This window comes from Lithobates pipiens, unplaced genomic scaffold (genome assembly GCF_037356315.1).
Source record: "Lithobates pipiens isolate NorthernLeopardFrog02 unplaced genomic scaffold, aLitPip1_a1.2 Scaffold_19, whole genome shotgun sequence".
NCBI lineage: Eukaryota > Metazoa > Chordata > Amphibia > Anura > Ranidae > Lithobates > Lithobates pipiens.
The window spans coordinates 257990103-258012386 of NW_027507764.1; positions in this window are offsets into that span (position 1 = coordinate 257990103).

Genomic DNA, 22284 nt, shown 5'->3' on the forward strand with positions numbered 1-22284 from the left:
GGACAGGGAGCTGATGGCGTCGGTCAGCCCAGGCCAGGGGCCTGTTTCTCGGCCTGAGGAAAAGCGTGGAGCCCTGAAGCTCCTGGAGTTCGTTGAGGAGGAGAGGCTGTACTTGGAAAACCAGCTTGACTTGGTTGACTGGTCTCTGAGACAGCCAGGAGAAGACGTGGAGAAATCTGCGGAGAGGATAAGAAAAGCCCAGAGCTTAATGGTAAAGGCTTCTCGCTGTTACTGCGAAAAAATGAAAGTTTTGGCCGAGCTGAGGAATAGACGCGACAGATCAGGTATCAAGAAGAGAACAGAATTCAAGCCTGTCATAGATGGACTGAAAGAGCAGTGTAACATGCTTGGTGAGCTTTTATCAAATCTAATTGACAGTGCCTCAAGCGAAAAGGACTTTCTGTTGAGAATAGATAAAGTTATGAGAGTGGCGTGCGATGAGGGCTCTCAAGCGGTAAGACGCCGCAACCAGCGTCTATCACAGGCGGCGGAGCCCATGAGAGAGGCGGAGGAACCCACAAGTGAGAGTGCACAGACAGATGGAGGAGAAAAGCAGAAGGTTGTGTCCCCGGAAAAGATAAGGACCAAGGCAAAGACAGAAGGTGACATGAGAGACTCTATCCCAGTGACTAAGGGCTTAGGTAGCGCTACAGTGGGTCCCGGCAAGCCTAGTGGTTCTCAGCCTGTTGCCAGGGCTGCAGACCCGGTGGTAGCTGTGGACGCCAGTGGTGCAGTGCCAAGCCAAGGTCAGAGAGGAAAGCAGAGTTTAGTGGTACAGCTGGAAAGACTGATGGAGATTAAAAAAGCCACGGACTTACCTTGTAAATCCCCAGTGAACCCAGCCGGTGTTTGCGGGCAGGGCATGCCGTCAGCTGAGTTGTCGGCTGCCACTGCTGCAACCCGGTCACAGGGTAAGGGGAAGGAGCTCCAGGGTAAGGGTGGGCAAAAGACTCAGGTCAGCCTGGCTACCTCTGTAGTAAACACAGCGGTGTCCAGTAGTGAAGTAATGGCGGGACAGCATGGAGGGACGCCGTCTTCCCATGCTGACACTAAGAATCGTTTGGCGGGAGAATTTGGCGGGGCTTCTGTAAGGAGGAAAGCTGCGGTCGCGCCGGAAGTGACGCCAGGGCCGGAAGCGGAAGTTGGCCGTGTGAAGAACGTCCGGTCGGCAGCTTCCGGTATAGCATCCGAACGGGAGAACGTTCGTTCGTCCGAACGGGTGGAAGCCCGCGTGAAGAACGTTCGTTCGGCAGCTTCCGTATCCGAACGGGAGGAAAATGAGTTTATGGAAATCTCGGACAATCTACCCCCTAGACAAGTGTCAGCATGGGGTGATTGTCCCATGGGGGATGTGGATGAGGCTGATGATCCAGCATTGGTGTTTATTAAAGGCTTGGAAGGGTCACAAAATGTGCAAGTGGACTCGTGTGGGGCTCATGAGACTGCAGAGGAGTCGGATGGCCTGGATGCCCTTCTCCGTGACCAATCGCTAAGTGGTCTGGCGGAGGGTCTCCCGGAGGTCCAGCAAGGGGGTATGGAGTTGGAGGAAGGTATTCGGGGCTTGGAAGCTGGGGTGGCTCATCCGGATCCTAAAGAAGGGGTTTCTGCCCCAGGATCTGTTTTGAGGGGTTCACCGGAGGCCAGGCTCCTGAATGCCTTGGGAGAAAGGCGTTCTTACGCAAATGTCGCAGGGGCGAATGTGTCTCTGGGCCACCTGTATGACCAGTTTGGGGCTGGTAATTTCCGTGCTCCCCCGGCTGGTCAACCTTCTGGGGCCAGTTCGTGGTCTCGGGGTGCGGGTGGCCCGGAGCGCAAGCGCCGTAATGTTGTACAGTTAAGGTGGGAGGGGGAAGGTCAGTGCCCTAGTAGGGGCCAGGTGGTTGACATGATTTTATCACTGGGAATTAAAGTTTGTGAAATTTTTGCGGTCATCCACCCTGCAGGGTCGCATGATTTTGATTTGAGTTTCACAAACCTAGTGGTGATGGAGATTTTTATCACCTCTTTTGGGTTGATCAAGGGGACTGATCCCTGGAAGGGTTTCAGGATCATCCCCTTGAGTCGGCAAGAAGATGTGAAAGCCCTCACTATTCTGGTGAGGAACGAAAGTCTGCCCCCGGAGGACATCTCAACTTGGCTGAGTAGGCACGGCCAATTGCAGTGTCCCCTAAATAAGTGCCTGGATGAGCGGGGAGTTTGGACCGGGGCTTGGAACACCAGGATTCGGTTACGGAGAGCCGGTAATACGGTGGCACATGTTCCCGGTAGTGCATTTATCGGGAGGGACCGAATCCTGGTGTTCTATCCAGGACAACCCCGGAGATGTTTTAAGTGTGGGTGTCCAACCCACCTAAGCGCAGATTGCACAGTTGTTAGGTGCATAAAGTGCAACAAATTTGGCCACTCAAGCGATGCATGTGGCCTTATCTGTTGTAATCTGTGTGGCCAAATGGGTCACCCATTTAGCAGGTGCCCTAAGGCCTACAGAGGTGATGTTCCACCTGGTGGTCAACCCAGGGGGGAGGGACCTCCTCCTGGGCCCACAGGGGGAAGTGCTCAGGGTAATCAAAATGTGGTGGGGAAAACCAAGGAAGCACCCCCTAGGGGAACTGATGCTGAGGTGACCCCCGATGCTAGCAAAGTACCCAGGGGTCAAGGCCCGTCTGTTAACGAAACCCCAATGGAAGGTGTAGTCGGTCCCACTAATGAAGGTCCCTTAGGGAAGAGTCTTCCTGCTACCTCTCCTCGTGCTGGGGGTGCTCCATGTAGCAGAACGTCTCGTCGTGGGCTAAGCCCGGCGGAGGAGAAAAGAGGGAGAGTGGTGAGGAGGAGGTCAGCAAGGAGGAAACCGGCACGGGTAAGCTCCTCGCGGAGTAGGAGTCCTCTCAGATCCCCCAGTCCGGTTCCTTCCTCTCCATGTCGCCTTCCGGGTAAAGGAGTTGAGTCTTCGGCCTCCTCGGTGTCTGGAGACGAACATGGATACAGTAAAATAGTGAGTAGGTCTGTTGAAACGGCTCAAGGGGAAGTAGCGCAAGAAGTCCCGAGGGATGATGGTGGTCCTGATCCTAATAGTGGTGGTAAAGTTCTTGTTAGGAAGAAAAAGAAAAAGAAAGAACGTTATGAATGGGACAAGGTTCTTGACAGGATGTCAGATGACCAAGTGCGTGATTTGGTTATGTCCCCCCTGTGTAGGCAAAGTGTTGCTAAATAATTAAGTTGTAGTATTGTTTAGGTTTGTTTGTAAAGTGATTTGTAAAGTTTGTTTGTAATGTGTTATATTGGTAGCAGTCATTATCAATAAAAAATATCCACCTACATAACTAGCTATCTTTCTCTTTTTAAATAGAGCTTGCAGTCAGTTGTAGGAGATTGTGTGTGCTGTCTGTGTGCCCTGACCGCAGTATACACCGTTATATCCACCTATATAGCTAGCTGTATTGCTCTTTTTTAATAGAACTTGCAGTCAGTAGTAGGAGATTGTGCGTGCTGTCTGCGTGCCCTGACCGCAGTATACACCGCTATATCCACCTATATAGCTAGCTATCTTGCTCTTTTTTAATAGAGCTTGCAGTCAGTTGTAGGAGCTTGTGCGTGCTGGCTGCGTGCTCTGAGCTCTGAGGACTTCCAGAGTGGTGGAGGAGGACAGGGAGCTGATGGCGTCGGTCAGCCCAGGCCAGGGGCCTGTTTCTCGGCCTGAGGAAAAGCGTGGAGCCCTGAAGCTCCTGGAGTTCGTTGAGGAGGAGAGGCTGTACTTGGAAAACCAGCTTGACTTGGTTGACTGGTCTCTGAGACAGCCAGGAGAAGACGTGGAGAAATCTGCGGAGAGGATAAGAAAAGCCCAGAGCTTAATGGTAAAGGCTTCTCGCTGTTACTGCGAAAAAATGAAAGTTTTGGCCGAGCTGAGGAATAGACGCGACAGATCAGGTATCAAGAAGAGAACAGAATTCAAGCCTGTCATAGATGGACTGAAAGAGCAGTGTAACATGCTTGGTGAGCTTTTATCAAATCTAATTGACAGTGCCTCAAGCGAAAAGGACTTTCTGTTGAGAATAGATAAAGTTATGAGAGTGGCGTGCGATGAGGGCTCTCAAGCGGTAAGACGCCGCAACCAGCGTCTATCACAGGCGGCGGAGCCCATGAGAGAGGCGGAGGAACCCACAAGTGAGAGTGCACAGACAGATGGAGGAGAAAAGCAGAAGGTTGTGTCCCCGGAAAAGATAAGGACCAAGGCAAAGACAGAAGGTGACATGAGAGACTCTATCCCAGTGACTAAGGGCTTAGGTAGCGCTACAGTGGGTCCCGGCAAGCCTAGTGGTTCTCAGCCTGTTGCCAGGGCTGCAGACCCGGTGGTAGCTGTGGACGCCAGTGGTGCAGTGCCAAGCCAAGGTCAGAGAGGAAAGCAGAGTTTAGTGGTACAGCTGGAAAGACTGATGGAGATTAAAAAAGCCACGGACTTACCTTGTAAATCCCCAGTGAACCCAGCCGGTGTTTGCGGGCAGGGCATGCCGTCAGCTGAGTTGTCGGCTGCCACTGCTGCAACCCGGTCACAGGGTAAGGGGAAGGAGCTCCAGGGTAAGGGTGGGCAAAAGACTCAGGTCAGCCTGGCTACCTCTGTAGTAAACACAGCGGTGTCCAGTAGTGAAGTAATGGCGGGACAGCATGGAGGGACGCCGTCTTCCCATGCTGACACTAAGAATCGTTTGGCGGGAGAATTTGGCGGGGCTTCTGTAAGGAGGAAAGCTGCGGTCGCGCCGGAAGTGACGCCAGGGCCGGAAGCGGAAGTTGGCCGTGTGAAGAACGTCCGGTCGGCAGCTTCCGGTATAGCATCCGAACGGGAGAACGTTCGTTCGTCCGAACGGGTGGAAGCCCGCGTGAAGAACGTTCGTTCGGCAGCTTCCGTATCCGAACGGGAGGAAAATGAGTTTATGGAAATCTCGGACAATCTACCCCCTAGACAAGTGTCAGCATGGGGTGATTGTCCCATGGGGGATGTGGATGAGGCTGATGATCCAGCATTGGTGTTTATTAAAGGCTTGGAAGGGTCACAAAATGTGCAAGTGGACTCGTGTGGGGCTCATGAGACTGCAGAGGAGTCGGATGGCCTGGATGCCCTTCTCCGTGACCAATCGCTAAGTGGTCTGGCGGAGGGTCTCCCGGAGGTCCAGCAAGGGGGTATGGAGTTGGAGGAAGGTATTCGGGGCTTGGAAGCTGGGGTGGCTCATCCGGATCCTAAAGAAGGGGTTTCTGCCCCAGGATCTGTTTTGAGGGGTTCACCGGAGGCCAGGCTCCTGAATGCCTTGGGAGAAAGGCGTTCTTACGCAAATGTCGCAGGGGCGAATGTGTCTCTGGGCCACCTGTATGACCAGTTTGGGGCTGGTAATTTCCGTGCTCCCCCGGCTGGTCAACCTTCTGGGGCCAGTTCGTGGTCTCGGGGTGCGGGTGGCCCGGAGCGCAAGCGCCGTAATGTTGTACAGTTAAGGTGGGAGGGGGAAGGTCAGTGCCCTAGTAGGGGCCAGGTGGTTGACATGATTTTATCACTGGGAATTAAAGTTTGTGAAATTTTTGCGGTCATCCACCCTGCAGGGTCGCATGATTTTGATTTGAGTTTCACAAACCTAGTGGTGATGGAGATTTTTATCACCTCTTTTGGGTTGATCAAGGGGACTGATCCCTGGAAGGGTTTCAGGATCATCCCCTTGAGTCGGCAAGAAGATGTGAAAGCCCTCACTATTCTGGTGAGGAACGAAAGTCTGCCCCCGGAGGACATCTCAACTTGGCTGAGTAGGCACGGCCAATTGCAGTGTCCCCTAAATAAGTGCCTGGATGAGCGGGGAGTTTGGACCGGGGCTTGGAACACCAGGATTCGGTTACGGAGAGCCGGTAATACGGTGGCACATGTTCCCGGTAGTGCATTTATCGGGAGGGACCGAATCCTGGTGTTCTATCCAGGACAACCCCGGAGATGTTTTAAGTGTGGGTGTCCAACCCACCTAAGCGCAGATTGCACAGTTGTTAGGTGCATAAAGTGCAACAAATTTGGCCACTCAAGCGATGCATGTGGCCTTATCTGTTGTAATCTGTGTGGCCAAATGGGTCACCCATTTAGCAGGTGCCCTAAGGCCTACAGAGGTGATGTTCCACCTGGTGGTCAACCCAGGGGGGAGGGACCTCCTCCTGGGCCCACAGGGGGAAGTGCTCAGGGTAATCAAAATGTGGTGGGGAAAACCAAGGAAGCACCCCCTAGGGGAACTGATGCTGAGGTGACCCCCGATGCTAGCAAAGTACCCAGGGGTCAAGGCCCGTCTGTTAACGAAACCCCAATGGAAGGTGTAGTCGGTCCCACTAATGAAGGTCCCTTAGGGAAGAGTCTTCCTGCTACCTCTCCTCGTGCTGGGGGTGCTCCATGTAGCAGAACGTCTCGTCGTGGGCTAAGCCCGGCGGAGGAGAAAAGAGGGAGAGTGGTGAGGAGGAGGTCAGCAAGGAGGAAACCGGCACGGGTAAGCTCCTCGCGGAGTAGGAGTCCTCTCAGATCCCCCAGTCCGGTTCCTTCCTCTCCATGTCGCCTTCCGGGTAAAGGAGTTGAGTCTTCGGCCTCCTCGGTGTCTGGAGACGAACATGGATACAGTAAAATAGTGAGTAGGTCTGTTGAAACGGCTCAAGGGGAAGTAGCGCAAGAAGTCCCGAGGGATGATGGTGGTCCTGATCCTAATAGTGGTGGTAAAGTTCTTGTTAGGAAGAAAAAGAAAAAGAAAGAACGTTATGAATGGGACAAGGTTCTTGACAGGATGTCAGATGACCAAGTGCGTGATTTGGTTATGTCCCCCCTGTGTAGGCAAAGTGTTGCTAAATAATTAAGTTGTAGTATTGTTTAGGTTTGTTTGTAAAGTGATTTGTAAAGTTTGTTTGTAATGTGTTATATTGGTAGCAGTCATTATCAATAAAAAATATCCACCTACATAACTAGCTATCTTTCTCTTTTTAAATAGAGCTTGCAGTCAGTTGTAGGAGATTGTGTGTGCTGTCTGTGTGCCCTGACCGCAGTATACACCGTTATATCCACCTATATAGCTAGCTGTATTGCTCTTTTTTAATAGAACTTGCAGTCAGTAGTAGGAGATTGTGCGTGCTGTCTGCGTGCCCTGACCGCAGTATACACCGCTATATCCACCTATATAGCTAGCTATCTTGCTCTTTTTTAATAGAGCTTGCAGTCAGTTGTAGGAGCTTGTGCGTGCTGGCTGCGTGCTCTGAGCTCTGAGGACTTCCAGAGTGGTGGAGGAGGACAGGGAGCTGATGGCGTCGGTCAGCCCAGGCCAGGGGCCTGTTTCTCGGCCTGAGGAAAAGCGTGGAGCCCTGAAGCTCCTGGAGTTCGTTGAGGAGGAGAGGCTGTACTTGGAAAACCAGCTTGACTTGGTTGACTGGTCTCTGAGACAGCCAGGAGAAGACGTGGAGAAATCTGCGGAGAGGATAAGAAAAGCCCAGAGCTTAATGGTAAAGGCTTCTCGCTGTTACTGCGAAAAAATGAAAGTTTTGGCCGAGCTGAGGAATAGACGCGACAGATCAGGTATCAAGAAGAGAACAGAATTCAAGCCTGTCATAGATGGACTGAAAGAGCAGTGTAACATGCTTGGTGAGCTTTTATCAAATCTAATTGACAGTGCCTCAAGCGAAAAGGACTTTCTGTTGAGAATAGATAAAGTTATGAGAGTGGCGTGCGATGAGGGCTCTCAAGCGGTAAGACGCCGCAACCAGCGTCTATCACAGGCGGCGGAGCCCATGAGAGAGGCGGAGGAACCCACAAGTGAGAGTGCACAGACAGATGGAGGAGAAAAGCAGAAGGTTGTGTCCCCGGAAAAGATAAGGACCAAGGCAAAGACAGAAGGTGACATGAGAGACTCTATCCCAGTGACTAAGGGCTTAGGTAGCGCTACAGTGGGTCCCGGCAAGCCTAGTGGTTCTCAGCCTGTTGCCAGGGCTGCAGACCCGGTGGTAGCTGTGGACGCCAGTGGTGCAGTGCCAAGCCAAGGTCAGAGAGGAAAGCAGAGTTTAGTGGTACAGCTGGAAAGACTGATGGAGATTAAAAAAGCCACGGACTTACCTTGTAAATCCCCAGTGAACCCAGCCGGTGTTTGCGGGCAGGGCATGCCGTCAGCTGAGTTGTCGGCTGCCACTGCTGCAACCCGGTCACAGGGTAAGGGGAAGGAGCTCCAGGGTAAGGGTGGGCAAAAGACTCAGGTCAGCCTGGCTACCTCTGTAGTAAACACAGCGGTGTCCAGTAGTGAAGTAATGGCGGGACAGCATGGAGGGACGCCGTCTTCCCATGCTGACACTAAGAATCGTTTGGCGGGAGAATTTGGCGGGGCTTCTGTAAGGAGGAAAGCTGCGGTCGCGCCGGAAGTGACGCCAGGGCCGGAAGCGGAAGTTGGCCGTGTGAAGAACGTCCGGTCGGCAGCTTCCGGTATAGCATCCGAACGGGAGAACGTTCGTTCGTCCGAACGGGTGGAAGCCCGCGTGAAGAACGTTCGTTCGGCAGCTTCCGTATCCGAACGGGAGGAAAATGAGTTTATGGAAATCTCGGACAATCTACCCCCTAGACAAGTGTCAGCATGGGGTGATTGTCCCATGGGGGATGTGGATGAGGCTGATGATCCAGCATTGGTGTTTATTAAAGGCTTGGAAGGGTCACAAAATGTGCAAGTGGACTCGTGTGGGGCTCATGAGACTGCAGAGGAGTCGGATGGCCTGGATGCCCTTCTCCGTGACCAATCGCTAAGTGGTCTGGCGGAGGGTCTCCCGGAGGTCCAGCAAGGGGGTATGGAGTTGGAGGAAGGTATTCGGGGCTTGGAAGCTGGGGTGGCTCATCCGGATCCTAAAGAAGGGGTTTCTGCCCCAGGATCTGTTTTGAGGGGTTCACCGGAGGCCAGGCTCCTGAATGCCTTGGGAGAAAGGCGTTCTTACGCAAATGTCGCAGGGGCGAATGTGTCTCTGGGCCACCTGTATGACCAGTTTGGGGCTGGTAATTTCCGTGCTCCCCCGGCTGGTCAACCTTCTGGGGCCAGTTCGTGGTCTCGGGGTGCGGGTGGCCCGGAGCGCAAGCGCCGTAATGTTGTACAGTTAAGGTGGGAGGGGGAAGGTCAGTGCCCTAGTAGGGGCCAGGTGGTTGACATGATTTTATCACTGGGAATTAAAGTTTGTGAAATTTTTGCGGTCATCCACCCTGCAGGGTCGCATGATTTTGATTTGAGTTTCACAAACCTAGTGGTGATGGAGATTTTTATCACCTCTTTTGGGTTGATCAAGGGGACTGATCCCTGGAAGGGTTTCAGGATCATCCCCTTGAGTCGGCAAGAAGATGTGAAAGCCCTCACTATTCTGGTGAGGAACGAAAGTCTGCCCCCGGAGGACATCTCAACTTGGCTGAGTAGGCACGGCCAATTGCAGTGTCCCCTAAATAAGTGCCTGGATGAGCGGGGAGTTTGGACCGGGGCTTGGAACACCAGGATTCGGTTACGGAGAGCCGGTAATACGGTGGCACATGTTCCCGGTAGTGCATTTATCGGGAGGGACCGAATCCTGGTGTTCTATCCAGGACAACCCCGGAGATGTTTTAAGTGTGGGTGTCCAACCCACCTAAGCGCAGATTGCACAGTTGTTAGGTGCATAAAGTGCAACAAATTTGGCCACTCAAGCGATGCATGTGGCCTTATCTGTTGTAATCTGTGTGGCCAAATGGGTCACCCATTTAGCAGGTGCCCTAAGGCCTACAGAGGTGATGTTCCACCTGGTGGTCAACCCAGGGGGGAGGGACCTCCTCCTGGGCCCACAGGGGGAAGTGCTCAGGGTAATCAAAATGTGGTGGGGAAAACCAAGGAAGCACCCCCTAGGGGAACTGATGCTGAGGTGACCCCCGATGCTAGCAAAGTACCCAGGGGTCAAGGCCCGTCTGTTAACGAAACCCCAATGGAAGGTGTAGTCGGTCCCACTAATGAAGGTCCCTTAGGGAAGAGTCTTCCTGCTACCTCTCCTCGTGCTGGGGGTGCTCCATGTAGCAGAACGTCTCGTCGTGGGCTAAGCCCGGCGGAGGAGAAAAGAGGGAGAGTGGTGAGGAGGAGGTCAGCAAGGAGGAAACCGGCACGGGTAAGCTCCTCGCGGAGTAGGAGTCCTCTCAGATCCCCCAGTCCGGTTCCTTCCTCTCCATGTCGCCTTCCGGGTAAAGGAGTTGAGTCTTCGGCCTCCTCGGTGTCTGGAGACGAACATGGATACAGTAAAATAGTGAGTAGGTCTGTTGAAACGGCTCAAGGGGAAGTAGCGCAAGAAGTCCCGAGGGATGATGGTGGTCCTGATCCTAATAGTGGTGGTAAAGTTCTTGTTAGGAAGAAAAAGAAAAAGAAAGAACGTTATGAATGGGACAAGGTTCTTGACAGGATGTCAGATGACCAAGTGCGTGATTTGGTTATGTCCCCCCTGTGTAGGCAAAGTGTTGCTAAATAATTAAGTTGTAGTATTGTTTAGGTTTGTTTGTAAAGTGATTTGTAAAGTTTGTTTGTAATGTGTTATATTGGTAGCAGTCATTATCAATAAAAAATATCCACCTACATAACTAGCTATCTTTCTCTTTTTAAATAGAGCTTGCAGTCAGTTGTAGGAGATTGTGTGTGCTGTCTGTGTGCCCTGACCGCAGTATACACCGTTATATCCACCTATATAGCTAGCTGTATTGCTCTTTTTTAATAGAACTTGCAGTCAGTAGTAGGAGATTGTGCGTGCTGTCTGCGTGCCCTGACCGCAGTATACACCGCTATATCCACCTATATAGCTAGCTATCTTGCTCTTTTTTAATAGAGCTTGCAGTCAGTTGTAGGAGCTTGTGCGTGCTGGCTGCGTGCTCTGAGCTCTGAGGACTTCCAGAGTGGTGGAGGAGGACAGGGAGCTGATGGCGTCGGTCAGCCCAGGCCAGGGGCCTGTTTCTCGGCCTGAGGAAAAGCGTGGAGCCCTGAAGCTCCTGGAGTTCGTTGAGGAGGAGAGGCTGTACTTGGAAAACCAGCTTGACTTGGTTGACTGGTCTCTGAGACAGCCAGGAGAAGACGTGGAGAAATCTGCGGAGAGGATAAGAAAAGCCCAGAGCTTAATGGTAAAGGCTTCTCGCTGTTACTGCGAAAAAATGAAAGTTTTGGCCGAGCTGAGGAATAGACGCGACAGATCAGGTATCAAGAAGAGAACAGAATTCAAGCCTGTCATAGATGGACTGAAAGAGCAGTGTAACATGCTTGGTGAGCTTTTATCAAATCTAATTGACAGTGCCTCAAGCGAAAAGGACTTTCTGTTGAGAATAGATAAAGTTATGAGAGTGGCGTGCGATGAGGGCTCTCAAGCGGTAAGACGCCGCAACCAGCGTCTATCACAGGCGGCGGAGCCCATGAGAGAGGCGGAGGAACCCACAAGTGAGAGTGCACAGACAGATGGAGGAGAAAAGCAGAAGGTTGTGTCCCCGGAAAAGATAAGGACCAAGGCAAAGACAGAAGGTGACATGAGAGACTCTATCCCAGTGACTAAGGGCTTAGGTAGCGCTACAGTGGGTCCCGGCAAGCCTAGTGGTTCTCAGCCTGTTGCCAGGGCTGCAGACCCGGTGGTAGCTGTGGACGCCAGTGGTGCAGTGCCAAGCCAAGGTCAGAGAGGAAAGCAGAGTTTAGTGGTACAGCTGGAAAGACTGATGGAGATTAAAAAAGCCACGGACTTACCTTGTAAATCCCCAGTGAACCCAGCCGGTGTTTGCGGGCAGGGCATGCCGTCAGCTGAGTTGTCGGCTGCCACTGCTGCAACCCGGTCACAGGGTAAGGGGAAGGAGCTCCAGGGTAAGGGTGGGCAAAAGACTCAGGTCAGCCTGGCTACCTCTGTAGTAAACACAGCGGTGTCCAGTAGTGAAGTAATGGCGGGACAGCATGGAGGGACGCCGTCTTCCCATGCTGACACTAAGAATCGTTTGGCGGGAGAATTTGGCGGGGCTTCTGTAAGGAGGAAAGCTGCGGTCGCGCCGGAAGTGACGCCAGGGCCGGAAGCGGAAGTTGGCCGTGTGAAGAACGTCCGGTCGGCAGCTTCCGGTATAGCATCCGAACGGGAGAACGTTCGTTCGTCCGAACGGGTGGAAGCCCGCGTGAAGAACGTTCGTTCGGCAGCTTCCGTATCCGAACGGGAGGAAAATGAGTTTATGGAAATCTCGGACAATCTACCCCCTAGACAAGTGTCAGCATGGGGTGATTGTCCCATGGGGGATGTGGATGAGGCTGATGATCCAGCATTGGTGTTTATTAAAGGCTTGGAAGGGTCACAAAATGTGCAAGTGGACTCGTGTGGGGCTCATGAGACTGCAGAGGAGTCGGATGGCCTGGATGCCCTTCTCCGTGACCAATCGCTAAGTGGTCTGGCGGAGGGTCTCCCGGAGGTCCAGCAAGGGGGTATGGAGTTGGAGGAAGGTATTCGGGGCTTGGAAGCTGGGGTGGCTCATCCGGATCCTAAAGAAGGGGTTTCTGCCCCAGGATCTGTTTTGAGGGGTTCACCGGAGGCCAGGCTCCTGAATGCCTTGGGAGAAAGGCGTTCTTACGCAAATGTCGCAGGGGCGAATGTGTCTCTGGGCCACCTGTATGACCAGTTTGGGGCTGGTAATTTCCGTGCTCCCCCGGCTGGTCAACCTTCTGGGGCCAGTTCGTGGTCTCGGGGTGCGGGTGGCCCGGAGCGCAAGCGCCGTAATGTTGTACAGTTAAGGTGGGAGGGGGAAGGTCAGTGCCCTAGTAGGGGCCAGGTGGTTGACATGATTTTATCACTGGGAATTAAAGTTTGTGAAATTTTTGCGGTCATCCACCCTGCAGGGTCGCATGATTTTGATTTGAGTTTCACAAACCTAGTGGTGATGGAGATTTTTATCACCTCTTTTGGGTTGATCAAGGGGACTGATCCCTGGAAGGGTTTCAGGATCATCCCCTTGAGTCGGCAAGAAGATGTGAAAGCCCTCACTATTCTGGTGAGGAACGAAAGTCTGCCCCCGGAGGACATCTCAACTTGGCTGAGTAGGCACGGCCAATTGCAGTGTCCCCTAAATAAGTGCCTGGATGAGCGGGGAGTTTGGACCGGGGCTTGGAACACCAGGATTCGGTTACGGAGAGCCGGTAATACGGTGGCACATGTTCCCGGTAGTGCATTTATCGGGAGGGACCGAATCCTGGTGTTCTATCCAGGACAACCCCGGAGATGTTTTAAGTGTGGGTGTCCAACCCACCTAAGCGCAGATTGCACAGTTGTTAGGTGCATAAAGTGCAACAAATTTGGCCACTCAAGCGATGCATGTGGCCTTATCTGTTGTAATCTGTGTGGCCAAATGGGTCACCCATTTAGCAGGTGCCCTAAGGCCTACAGAGGTGATGTTCCACCTGGTGGTCAACCCAGGGGGGAGGGACCTCCTCCTGGGCCCACAGGGGGAAGTGCTCAGGGTAATCAAAATGTGGTGGGGAAAACCAAGGAAGCACCCCCTAGGGGAACTGATGCTGAGGTGACCCCCGATGCTAGCAAAGTACCCAGGGGTCAAGGCCCGTCTGTTAACGAAACCCCAATGGAAGGTGTAGTCGGTCCCACTAATGAAGGTCCCTTAGGGAAGAGTCTTCCTGCTACCTCTCCTCGTGCTGGGGGTGCTCCATGTAGCAGAACGTCTCGTCGTGGGCTAAGCCCGGCGGAGGAGAAAAGAGGGAGAGTGGTGAGGAGGAGGTCAGCAAGGAGGAAACCGGCACGGGTAAGCTCCTCGCGGAGTAGGAGTCCTCTCAGATCCCCCAGTCCGGTTCCTTCCTCTCCATGTCGCCTTCCGGGTAAAGGAGTTGAGTCTTCGGCCTCCTCGGTGTCTGGAGACGAACATGGATACAGTAAAATAGTGAGTAGGTCTGTTGAAACGGCTCAAGGGGAAGTAGCGCAAGAAGTCCCGAGGGATGATGGTGGTCCTGATCCTAATAGTGGTGGTAAAGTTCTTGTTAGGAAGAAAAAGAAAAAGAAAGAACGTTATGAATGGGACAAGGTTCTTGACAGGATGTCAGATGACCAAGTGCGTGATTTGGTTATGTCCCCCCTGTGTAGGCAAAGTGTTGCTAAATAATTAAGTTGTAGTATTGTTTAGGTTTGTTTGTAAAGTGATTTGTAAAGTTTGTTTGTAATGTGTTATATTGGTAGCAGTCATTATCAATAAAAAATATCCACCTACATAACTAGCTATCTTTCTCTTTTTAAATAGAGCTTGCAGTCAGTTGTAGGAGATTGTGTGTGCTGTCTGTGTGCCCTGACCGCAGTATACACCGTTATATCCACCTATATAGCTAGCTGTATTGCTCTTTTTTAATAGAACTTGCAGTCAGTAGTAGGAGATTGTGCGTGCTGTCTGCGTGCCCTGACCGCAGTATACACCGTTATATCCACCTATATAGCTAGCTGTATTGCTCTTTTTTAATAGAACTTGCAGTCAGTAGTAGGAGATTGTGCGTGCTGTCTGCGTGCCCTGACCGCAGTATACACCGCTATATCCACCTATATAGCTAGCTATCTTGCTCTTTTTTAATAGAGCTTGCAGTCAGTTGTAGGAGATTGAGCGTGCTGTCTGCGTGCCCTGACCGCAGTATACACCGTTATATCCACCTATATAGCTAACTATATTGCTCTTTTTTAATAGAGCTTGCAGTCACTTGTAGGAGATTGTGCGTGCTGTCTGCATGCCCTGACCGCAGTATACACTGTTATATCCACCGACATAGCTAGCTATCTTGCTCTTTTTAAATAGAGCTGCAGTCACTTGTAGGAGATTGTGCATGCTGTCTGCGTGCCCTGACCGCAGTATACACCGTTATATCCACCTACATAGCTAGCTATCTTGCTCGTTTAAAATAGAGCTTGCAGTCACTTGTAGGAGATTGTGCGTGCTGTCTGCGTGCCCTGACCGCAGTATACACTGTTATATCCACCTACATAGCTAGCTATCTTGCTCTTTTTAAATAGAGCTTGCAGTCACTTGTAGGAGATTGTGCGTGCTGTCTGCGTGCCCTGCCCTGACCGCAGTATACACCGTTATATCCACCTATATAGCTAGCTATATTGCTCTTTTTTAATAGAGCTTGCAGTCAGTTGTAGGAGATTATGCATGCTGTCTGCGTGCCCTGACCGCAGTATACACCGTTATATCCACCTACATAGCTAACTATCTTGCTCTTTTTAAATAGAGCTTGCAGTCACTTGTAGGAGATTGTGCGTGCTGTCTGCGTGCACTGACCGCAGTATACACCGTTATATCCACCTACATAGCTAGCTATCTTGCTCTTTTATAATAGAGCTTGCAGTCAGTTGCAGGAGATTGTGTGTGCTGTCTGTGTGCCCTGACCGCAGTATACACCATTATATCCACCTATATAGCTAGCTATATTGCTCTTTTTTAATAGAGCTTGCAGTCAGTTGTAGGAGATTGTGCATGCTGTCTGCGTGCCCTGACCGCAGTATACACCGCTATATCCACCTATATAGCTCTTCTCTAACTGAACCATCTGCATCTGCAGGAGTTAGTGGGTGTTGTGTGCCCCCAGCACAATATACACTACCCAATTGCTGGTTTTCCCATCTCCCTTCAGGTCATTACCATGTCTGGAAGGCCAACAAGGAGAGGCAGACAGGCGCAAGCCGATAAAAGAGGGAAAGCAGGCTCTGTGTCTAGAGACAACAGTGCTGGTCGTGGAGGCGGTGCATCGTCATCATCAGCACGTGGCCATGGGACACACTTGTCCTTCTTTTCGGCAGCTGGACATGTTGAGCCGCAACATGCCAAAGACTTGGTAGAGTGGATGACCAATCCCTCTTCTTCCTCCTCATCCTCTCTCACCCAGGCTCAGGGTACTAGCAAAGCAGCTGCCAACGCATCGTCTTCCCTCCTCATCAGTGACTCCTTCCCTAGACCCACCACGTCCTCCTGAGGAGTCTCCTGAACTCTTTGAGCACAGTGTTGGGTACATGCTCCAGGAGGATGCCCAGTGTTTTGTAGGCTCTGATGATGATACTCAGCTAGAGGAAGGCAGTAGCGTGAGCTCAGAGAGAGGGGATGCTCAAGAAGGACAGCAATCTGGCAGTCATGTTCCACAAGCTGCAGCATACTGCCAGGTTTTCTCCAGCGATGAAGAGGGAGGGGATGATGAGGGCACTGACTCCACGTGGGTGCCTGGTAGGAGAGAGGAGGAGGAGGCACATGTCCACGAGGCAGGATGCCCTCCGGGGGGCAGCTTAGGGGCAGCATACCGACTGAATCACACCGCAGAGCTCCGCCTGTGCAGGTTGCTGCCTCTGCGCGTTATTCTAAAAGTTCTTTGGTGTGGGCCTTTTTTGAGATGAGTGCATCAGATTGCAGTGCTGCTATTTGCAACATATGTCTCAAGCGTATCTCGCGTGGCCAAAACATCAGCCGCTTGGGCACCACATGCTTGACCAGACATATGTTGACCTGCCATACAGCTCGTTGGCAAGCGTACCTCAAAGACCCACACTAAAGAACAAAGCGGACCTCTCCTTGCTCCTCATCAGCTGGGATCTCCAACCCCACTAGACCTTCAGTCCTCTCTGAAACCTGCTCTGAGAGGAATGAAGGTGTAGAATTAGGTGTGTCACAGCCAAGTGCTTTCGGGCACTCTGCTAGCAGTACACCCACATCCGATTATAGCAAACAAAAGTTCACTCCCAGCTATCCACATGCCCAGCAGTTGAATGCTAGCTTGGCTAAATTGCTAGCACTTCAACTGCTGCCTTTTCAGTTGGTAGACTCGGCCCCCTTCCGTGAGTTTGTACAATGTGCGGTTCCTCAGTGGCAGGTCCCCAAACGCGGTGATTCCGGCTCTCTACCGGCATGTGGAAGGCAATGTCCTTGCCTCGCTGGACAGGGCGGTCAGCAGTAAGGTGCATATTACTGCTGACTCATGATCCAGCAGGCATGGACAGGGACATTACCTGTCTTTCACAGCCCATTGGGTCACTCTTCTGGCAGGTGGAAAGGATGCAGGACAAGGTGCAGTAGTGTTGGAGGTTGTTCCGCCACCACGCCTCCAAAATGCTACTATTGGTTGTGACAAACCTCTCTCCTCCACCCCCTCCTCTTCTTCTTTCTCCGTGGCCTCTTCCAGTGCTCTGTCCTCAGAACCAGCAGTGCTCCATAGGCATTCCCGGGGCTATGCAAGTACGCAGGCAAAATGATGCCATGCCATGCTTGCGCTGGTTTGTTTGGGGGACAGGAGCCACACAGGGGCAGATATTTTGTCAGCTCTGCAGGAGCAGGCCGAGAGGTGGTTGACGCCACGCCAGCTTAAGCCAGGAATGGTGGTTTGCGACAATGACACCAACCTCCTCTCCGCCCTCCGACAGAGACATCTGACCCATGTGCCCTGTGTGGCTCACGTTCTTAACCTGGTGGTGCAGCGGTTCTTGGGCAGGTACCCAGGTTTATAGGATGTCCTGAAGCAGGCCAGGAAAGTCTGTGTGCATTTCTGCCGATCATTTAATGCCTGTGCTCGGCTGGCTGAGCTCCAAAAGGAGTTGAACCTGCCCAAGAACCGCCTTATATGTGACATGCCCACCAGGTGGAACTCAATGTTGGCCATGCTGCAGTGGCTGCACACGCAGCGGAGGGCCATAAATGAGTACCTGTGCGACTACGGCACAAGGACAGGGTCAGGGGAGCTCGTTTTTTTCTCACCACGCCAGTGGGGCATGATCAGGGATGCATGCACTGTCCTGTCACCATTTGAGGAGGCCATAAGGATGGTGAGCAGTGACAGTGCATGCATCAGTGACACTGTACCTCTTGTCCACCTCTTGGAGCATATGCTGCGTGGAATAATGGACAGGGCACTTGAGGCAGAACAGAGGCAGGAAGAGGAGGACTTCCTTGCCTCTCAAGGCCCCCTTTATCCCGACAGTGTTCCTGCTGTGCCAGCCATCACACAGGAAGAGGATGAGGAGGAGGAGGAGGTGGAGGATGATTGTGTCAGCATGGAGGTGGAGGCTGGCACTCAGCATCAGCAGCAGCAGCAGCAGTCTTGTAGGGATGATTTACAGTCCCAAGAAACCCGTGGACTTGTACGTGGCTGGGAGGAGGTAGCTGTGGGTCATGTTGTCCTTAGTGACCCAGAGGACTCCGGACCGAATGCCTCAGCTAACCTACGCTGCATGGCCTCCCCGATCCTGCAAAGCCTGCAGAAGGATCCTCGTATTCTTCGGATCAAGGAGAGGGACCATTACTGGCTGGCCACTCTCCTTGATCCACGGTACAAGGGTAAGGTTGCCGACCTTATCTTGCCATCGCAGAGGGAGCAGAGGATGAGACATCTCCGGGAGGCCTTGCAGAAAGGTCTGTGCAACGCGTTCCCAGAGACTGGGAGGTTACAAACTCCTGGTCCTGGACAACGTGTTGCTGAGGCATCAGTCAGAAGGAGCGGTGGAGAAGGTGGCCATCTGACCGATGCGTTCAGACAATTTTTTAGTCCGCAGCCCCAAGGTATGATCGGTTCCAGCAACCATCGCTAGCTTCTGATTTACATGGTGCAGGAATACCTAGGGGCAAGGTCAAACTTGGACACCTTTCCCACCGAAAATCCTCTGGCTTACTGGGTCTTGATGATGGATCACTGGCCAGAGCTTGCACAGTAAGCAATTGAGCTACTGGCCTGTCCTGCATCCAGCGTTCTTTCGGAACGCACCTTCAGTGCTGCTGGTGGCTTTGTTACCGATCACAGGGTGCGCCTGTCTACCAAATCAGTTGATCGACTGACCTTCATCAAGATGAATCAGTCTTGGATCACCCACAGCTACCAAGCACCTGAAGCTGATGAAACCGAATAATTTTTTTTGAAATATCACATCCCTTCAAGACTGCCTATGCTGATGCTGATTGACTGTCCTGTTATGTTGATTGTCTATCCTCTTCCTCCTCCGCTGGTATTTTGGAAGAACATTTTTGGTTCTGGGTGATGCCACCAGCCCAATTTTTCAGCCCCTGTTTAACAGGGGCGTTTAATTAAAATTTTTGATACAATGCTTTGCAGCAGGGCTCATTCCTGCACCACAACTAGAGTATATGGGAGAGGTTGCAGTGTGGTGGCACCAGCACCTAAGGCCCAATTTTTCTGCCCCTGTTTAACAGGGGCATTTAATTACAATTTTTCATGCAATGCTTTGCAGCAGGGCTCATTTCTGCACCACAACTAGAGTATATGGGAGAGGTTGCAGTGTTGTGGTACCAGCACCAGTGCCTAAGGCCCAATTTTTCTGCCCCTGCTTAACAGGGGCGTTTAATTACAATTTTTGATGCAATGCTTTGCAGCAGGGCTCATTCCTGCACCACAACTAGAGTATATGGGAGAGATTGCAGTGTCGTGGCACCAGCACCAGTGCCTAAGGCCCAATTTTTCTGCCCCTGTTTAACAGGAACATTTAATTACAATTTTTTATGCAATGCTTTTGAGCAGGGCTCATTCCTGCACCACAACTAGAGTATATGGGAGAGGTTGCAGTGTCGTGGCACCAGCACCAGTGCCAGCAGCCCAATTTTTCTGCCCCTGTTTAACAGGGGCATGTAATTACAATTCTTGATATAATAGTTCACAGGAGGGCCCGTTCCTGTGCCCACCCAGAGTAACTGTGAGGACTTATAGTGTTGTGTCACCAACACCACAACCACCAAAGGTAAATTTTTCTACCACTGTTCAACAATGCCATGTAATTACAATTCTTGATATAATCGTTCACAGCAGGGCGCTCCAGCGCCCACCAAGAGTCACTTTGAGGGCTTACAATGTTGTGGCAACACCAACGCCTTGTTCCGCCATTTCTGCAGAGCATATAGGGCAGGCCCCTACTTTCAAACATCCAACTTACAAACGTCTCCTACTTACAAACGAAAGGAGACAACAGGAAGTGAGATGAAAAAAGACGGACGGCAAAACAAATTATACAGGGGTGATAACCCTTCCCTATGTTTTCCAAGAAGCTTAAAAATAGATTTTTTGACTGGAGCTACACTTTAAAAATGTAACAGTTCAAAATGACACACAGATTCTACTTAACACAACAAATCTACACAGTCCCTGTCTTGTTTGCACCGCCTGTATACTGCTGTTCTGTCTGAGTATATAGGGCCTGGGGGCCCCACATCTTTCCTTTTTTTAATATGGGTACAGGGTTCCCCTTATTATCCGTACAAGACCCAAAGGGGCTGGTAATAGGCAGGGGGGCTACCCATGCCATTTTTCTCAATGATTTTCATCCATATTGCCGGAACCAGATATTACATTAAAAACGCAAGCAGTTTGAAATGACTTTTTTTCCATTAAATGTCATTTTGTGCAGGGACGGTTCTAAACACGGGAAACACGTGGCACTTCACAGGCATACTATAGACACCCCCCAGGCACGATATTGAAAGGAATATTTCACTTTTTTTTTCACTTTAATCGTAATTAAAATCAGTGCTCCCACCAAAACTGACATTTTTAAAAACATTTTAGGCATTGACCCATGTCTCCTGGGGCAGGAGCCAGGTCCCCAAATCCTTTTTAGGACAGTATCCTGCATATTAGCCATTAAAATTAGCACTTTTTATTTTGAACATTCGCGTCCCATAGATTTCAATGGGGTTCTAACGTTCATACAAATTTGCGGTCCATTCGAAAGTTCTGGTGCGAACCGAACCGGGGGGTGTTCGGCTCATCCCTACTAGTGAGACTCAGAGGAAAAAAGAGCACTGACTGTCAGTGGCTGCTTCCAATGCTACAAAAAACCTGTTAGCACTCGCAGGGATCAGGCCTGACTCTGCGAATGCTTCAGTTAAGTGTTTAGTGTTTTGTAAGTGACAGTGATCAATTGATACTGCACTTGGGTGGGCTGGGCTGAGCAAAGGGGCTAAACGCAGGTGTTAGCAGGTATCTAAGCTGAACCTGCTAACACTGTGTTTTTGGCAAACCTAAACTACTGGGGACGCTAGTATAGATCAGATCAGATATTGATCCATTCAGACTAAGGGAGGTGTATGGCGCGTGCATGGGTGTTAGCGCTATTGGTGCTAATCTGATGCTGCCTGGGGTAACACAGACCCTAACTGATGCTAAAACCTAACTGATATCACCCCCCGGGTGATCAGAGGGTTAAACCTTTTATTAGGTACTACACAACGGTTGCCCTGATGCCATAAAAAAATAACTAACTGACCAGCATCACCGTAACGCTAATACAGTGATCAGTGGTGACAGGGGGGGGATCAAGGGGTTAAACTTTTATTGGGGGGGATAGGGGGGTCCCTAGACCTATTTGGGGCTACTACTAAGTACCCTAACGCTAATTAGTGTCTCAAATTACACCAGTACAGTGATCAAAACAAAATATGAACACTGCATTGGGTGACACAGTGACAGGCAGTGAAAAGGTTAACAGGGGTGGGGCGATGGGGAGGTGAAATATGTGCCTATGTGTACTGTGTCAGTGTAGTGTTGGGGCAACTCACGTTTTGGATGTCCTCTCTCCTCTCTCCGGAATGGAAAATAATTCCACAAGGAGAAATTACATCACTTCCCCTGTCTGTGTTTACACTTACACACACAGGGGAGGATTTCATTTGTCAGGGCCGATCAGCAGGTCCAGGCCAGAAATCATTGGCTTGGGCCTGGAGGCTGATCGGTTCTCAAACTAATCCCCTAGGCGGCCGCACGCCTGACGTAACATAGCATCGCTTCGCCCACCCGTGCCATTCTGCCACAGTAAAACTGTGGCAGCTGGTCAGGAAGTGTTTAAGGTAGTGGGTGAGATAGTATCAACTGTACTATAGTACTCTTGCTAACAAGGAAGATGCTGATGGAAGAGAAGAGAGCGGAATGATAAAGAGAATAGCTAATCAGTGCACTGCTTCTCCTTTCACCATGAAGTCAAAGGCTGGGGTCAAAGATAAGACCTGTAAATGTTAGTATAGTCAAGCAATGAAAAATCAGATTTCCTACTCTTTCAGACACAGCTGAGCTGTGTGCCAGGGCTATTAAAATCTCAGAAGTACTATAGATAGAGAGAAATACTAATCTTTTACCAGATAAAACTGCTCCTAAGTATGTATTACATCTACAGTATGTATGTAGCTGTTTGCCTAATGGTTTTGATATAAAATACATGTGAACTGTTTTACCTGATAAAGAAAATGTAAATATGTTCCGAAATGCTTGGGATCACCATGTTTCTATCACACTGTACAAC